The sequence below is a fragment of the Staurois parvus genome, unplaced genomic scaffold (genome assembly GCF_062004578.1).
Source record: "Staurois parvus isolate SC_StPar_1 unplaced genomic scaffold, SC_StPar_1.0 ptg002718l, whole genome shotgun sequence".
Taxonomy (NCBI): Eukaryota; Metazoa; Chordata; class Amphibia; order Anura; family Ranidae; genus Staurois; species Staurois parvus.
This window is the reverse complement of record NW_028320514.1, coordinates 155,013-160,153: the sequence shown is the minus strand read 5'-3', so window position 1 is coordinate 160,153 and position 5,141 is coordinate 155,013. Positions and strand designations below refer to the sequence as shown.

At 48.1% G+C, this 5,141-nt stretch overlaps 1 pseudogene; it reads right to left on the bottom strand.

Annotated features, from left to right (window-relative positions):
• Positions 1 to 2,585: 2,585 nt before the first annotated feature.
• On the bottom strand, positions 2,586 to 2,701 carry LOC149429398 (U2 spliceosomal RNA; annotated as a pseudogene).
• Between the last annotated feature and the right edge of the window lie 2,440 nt (positions 2,702 to 5,141).

Here is a 5,141-nt window from a genome sequence, read left to right as displayed (position 1 = left end):
TCATAGTCCATTTCAGGGCAAAATGACAGGTTCTCCCAGCAGGGCACGAACCCATTCACTGATACTTACCTTTAAGTGAGTGCTGAGTCTAACCCAGTGTTTCCCAACCTTTTTTCAGTCAAGGCATTTAAAAAAAGCCTTTAAAATTATGGACAGTCTTGAGGCACCCCAGTCTAAAATAGGGTGCCTCAAGATTGTCCAAAATTTTAAAAGGGCACCCCATTCTAAAGTATAAGAAACTATTCTAATAGTTTTTATAATGCAGCCACATCCACACTTATAGGACACCCAACATGCTATCTATCTATCTATCTATCTATCTATTATCTATCTATCTATCTATCTATTATCTATCTATCCATTCAGTTGTATCCAACCCTTGGCGATTGCATGGACTGTCACTTGTAAGCAACTTTTTCCATGAATTCTTATTTTTACAGGGTAGGTTGCCAGGTCTGTTTCCAACCCCTACCATGCATGGTCAGGGATGAAACTAGGACAATTAAGACAGGAGCCAATTAACCTACCAGCATGTCTTTAGAGTGTGGGAGGAAACTGGAGTACCCAGAGGAAACCCACGCAAGCACAGGGAGAACATGCAAACTCCATGCAGGAGGCACCATGGTCAGGAATTGAACCCATGACCCATTTACTACAAGGCAGATGTGCTAACCACTAAGCCACTGTGCCACCCACAGCCAACATTAGAGGTGATTTTTAACTAAAAGGCAGGCCTGTCCACCCGCTGGCTTGTATACACATTTTTGGCAATTTTTAGACATTTTGCCAAGGCACCCCTGAAGAAACCTCAAAGCACCCCAGGGTGCCTGGGCACCCTGGTTGAGAAAGGCTGCTCTAACCCTTTAACAAGCTGTGTGTCTGTCTGGGTTGTGCAGTGTAGTGTGGCCAAGGGTCGGCACCTCCTGCCATACTGCACCAGTGTGTACATAGGTAGACTTACCCACAGCTCTACGGGGTAGGCACTGGCTGGATTGCTCATTTCAGAAGTCCTGGTGCTTTTGAGGATGGGCAGATATCTCCCGCTTAACCTCCTCGGCGGTATGATTCTTTCCGATTTTTTGTGCTGAAAGTGGTACCATATTTTGCATGGAAATACGTCGTTTGTTTATTGTAGGCTGTAATTTTTAGGAATAACTCACTGAAATCTGTCCGAACAAGAGTCTAGTAAACATCCCGGGTAGGATAAAATTTGAAACACAAAATCATAAATTATAATTTAATAAATAATCATAAAAAATAATAATATAATAATAATAAATTTAATTCAATAATATAATCAAACCGAAAACACTGAAATGTGAAATAAAGCGGCAAGTTCGCACATCGCTGAGCTCAGTCGCAAAATCGTTTTCAGTGTCTGATGAGGAATTTCCCCCACCAATCATTATCACTCAATTCTGCAAGTGGTTCTGATTTACTATCGCTGTTCTCTAGCCGGTCTAAAACCGCGTCTGACCTAAAGGGACGCTTTTTGGACGCCATGGACGTTTCTCAGTTTCCAGGCAGAAAGAACATTCAAAATGCAGGCAGGGCGCCGGACAAAGCAGTAGGGACAAAATGTATGTGAAATGCATTGAAATAGCAATGACAGCAAAAATGACATTTTTTAAAAAATTCAAATTTCCCGCCGGTTCCGGCGCCCGTACGTCCCGACGTCACAGGGACCGGAACACAGAAGCCGGATGCCGGCATCGGCCGGAGGAGATGGCTGGGGACTTTTTTTCTTTTTTTTTAAGTCCGCAAACGTGCAAACTACAACGAAAAACCCATAAGTGATCACAAAAAAAGTGCAAGTGCGAACACCACACGAAAAAGTGCACTTAGGGGTGTGCTTGTCCTACCCCCGAAGGGGTTGGACCGTTACCCTGATCCCCCGGGGCACGAAGCTCCTGACAGGGACAAGGTTCCCATTTGGTCCTCCTAGCCAAAAGGCCTGGTGGACCACCGTTCCTTATGTCCAGCCGAAGCCGGACATCCAGTACTAGGCAAGGGGGCTCTCCCGAAGAGAAAGCCCCCTAGGGATCAGGGGAGGAAGGAACCAAAAGGCCACACATCCTCCCCCTAGACTTCAGGGTAGGCCCGAGGACCCACACCCTCCATCCGGTGAAAACACACGCATAAGCAAAGAAAAAGTGACAAACGTGGGAGGTGAAATAAATTAAATAAATAGAAAATAAAAAAGTGGTACCGTGCCTAATAGTGCACAGACCAGGCCCTGAGGCCCGTAGCAAAAATTGCCCTGGACTTAGCCAAAAGGCCTGGTCCTTAGGGCGCTGTGCAAAAAGAGTGTAAAAACAGTGACCATGTGTCATCTTCACACCGTGGGGTCCCACACCCAGGTGTTACTAGTGGCACCCCTGAGAGCGTCTACTCAGGGGGCACCGAGTTTGCGGACTTTCTGTTTCCTCAGCCCCTGGCCAGACAAGGTAGATTCGTCCAAATCAGGAGGTACTGGGTCTTTCCAGCTTTCCCAGAGGAATTACTCCCAAGGCCCCAGAACGAATCATGGCGCTCCCTGGTTTCTGTCCCTCCGGTACTAGCCTTCCGGACCCCCATCATACCAGTGAGGGTACTATACAACAGCCATCCCCGCAAAGCTAGAATGGTCGGGAGCACCCCCACTGGACACTGATAAGAACAGATACTACACTTGATCTTAGCCAAAAGGCCGAGAAGCGATGGCCGGGGACGCTGGAGGGGACACATCGTGGGAGCGAAGGACAAGGTAAGTGCTGCAGGGACCCCCAGAGAACGCCGCATGGTAAGCTCGAGTGTAGCTCGGGGTTACCGCTTTTGGTATAGAAATTTTACCCCGAGCTACACTCGGGAACACCGCTAAGGAGGTTAAAGTGGTAGAAAACTTGAGTAACGAAAAAAAAAAAAATTTTGTGTGCAAGGAAATGTTATAATGTGCTAGTATGCTTCGATCCTAGCACATTATGAAAGACTCACTTTTAAATGAAGCCCTCCAGCAACGTGCTGTCACCGCTGAGGAGGCTTCCTTCTGGGGGGTTTTTTCCACATTTTTTTGCATATTTTTTGTTTATAGTACAAAAAATAAAACACCCAGTGCTGATTAAACACCACCAAAAGAAAGCTCTATTTGTCTGAAAAAAATTATAAAAATTTCATATGGGTACAATGTTGCATGACCGGGCAATTGTCATTCAAAGTGTAACAGCGCTGAAAGCTGAAAATTGGCCTGGACAGGACGGAGTAAAAGTGTTACTAAACCCCCAACAGTACAATCAGTCTGTAGATGCAGTAAAGCATGCTTGTTATACTCACTGCACAAAAGAGGGGTTAATCCTCTACATTGTGTAAAAAGGCTGTTTGATCCTGTCTTCTCTGATCCTCCCCTTCTTCCAGTGTCCCCTTCTTATCTCCTGATAAAGACGTATCATGTGGAGCGTGTGCAACACATAAGTTGGTGTGTATTGCTAGAGAGTTTTTTATTTTTACTTTGGGAGAGTGCATGTGATCAGCACAGGGCCAATCAGCATTGTCCAGATAGAGGGTCAGGAGTTATGCAGCGTCATAGGACAATCAGGGGAGAATGAAAACTCCTCCTACAAGCTTTAACCAGTTCTCTGCTGGACACTGATAGAAGGCACAAGATTGCTATATACTGCTGATGAGAAAAGGCATTCAGCAGTTTATATTTACTAAAATAATTCCATTTTGATGTTCTGTGTACCATTGGAGACCAGATATAGTGAATGCAGGGTCCGGGGAGACCAGATATAGTGAATGCGGGGTCCGGGGAGAGCGGATATAGTGAATGCAGGGTCTGGAGAGAGCAGATATAGTGAATGCGGGGTCAGGGGAGAGCGGATATAGTGAATGCGGGGTCCTGGGGAGAGTGGATATAGTGAATGCAGGGTCCGGGGAGAGCGGATATAATGAATGCAGGATCTGGGGAGACCGGATATAGTGAATGCAGGGTCTGGGGAGAGCAGATATAGTGAATGAGGGGTCCGGGGAGAGCGGATATAGTGAATGCAGGGTCTAAGGAGACGAGATATAGTGAATGCAGGGTCTGGAGAGAGCAGATATAGTGAATGCGGGGTCCGGGGAGAGCGGATATAGTGAATGCGGGGTCCGGGGAGAGCGGATATAGTGAATGCAGGATCCGGGGAGAGCGGATATAGTGAATGCGGGATCCGGGGAGACCGGATATAGTGAATGCGGGGTCCGGGGAGACCAGATATAGTGAATGCAGGGTCTGGGGAGAGCGGATATAATGAATGCAGGGTCTGGGGAGACCAGATATAGTGAATGCAGGGTCTGGGGAGAGCAGATATAGTGAATGCAGGATCTGGGGAGACCAGATATAGTGAATGCAGGGTCCGGGGAGAGCAGATATAATGAATGCAGGGTCCGGGGAGAGCGGATATAGTGAATGCAGGGTCTGGGGAGACCAGATATAGTGAATGCGGGGTCCGGGGAGAGCAGATATAGTGAATGCAGGGTCCGGGGAAAGCGGATATAGTGAATGCAGGGTCTGGGGAGAGCGGATATAGTGAATGCGGGGTCCGGGGGGACCAGATATAGTGAATTCGGGGTCCAGGGAGAGCGGATATAGTGAGTGCAGGTTCCGGGGAGAGCGGATATAGTGAATGCAAGGTCTGGGGAGAGTGGATATAGTGAATGCAGGATCTGGGGAGAGCGAATATAGTGAATGCAGGGTCCGGAGAGAGCAAATATATTGAATGCAGGGTCCGGGGAGACCAGATATAGTGAATGCAGGGTCCGGGGAGAGCGGATATAGTGAATGCGGGGTCCAGGGAGAGCGGATATAGTGAATGCGGGGTCCGGGGAGAGCGGATACAGTGAATGCAGGGTCCGGAGAGAGCGGATATAGTGAATGCAGGGTCTGGGGAGACCAGATACAGTGAATGTGGGGTCCGGGGAGACAAGATACAGTGAATGCAGGGTCCAGGGAGAGCGGATATAGTGAATGCGGGGTCCGGGGAGAGCGGATATAGTGGATGCAGGGTCCGGGGATAGCGGATATAGTGAATGCGGGGTCCGGGGAGAGCGGATATAGTGAATGCGGGGTCCGGGGAGAGTGGATATAGTGGATGCAGGGTCCGGGGAGAGCGGATATAGTGAATGCG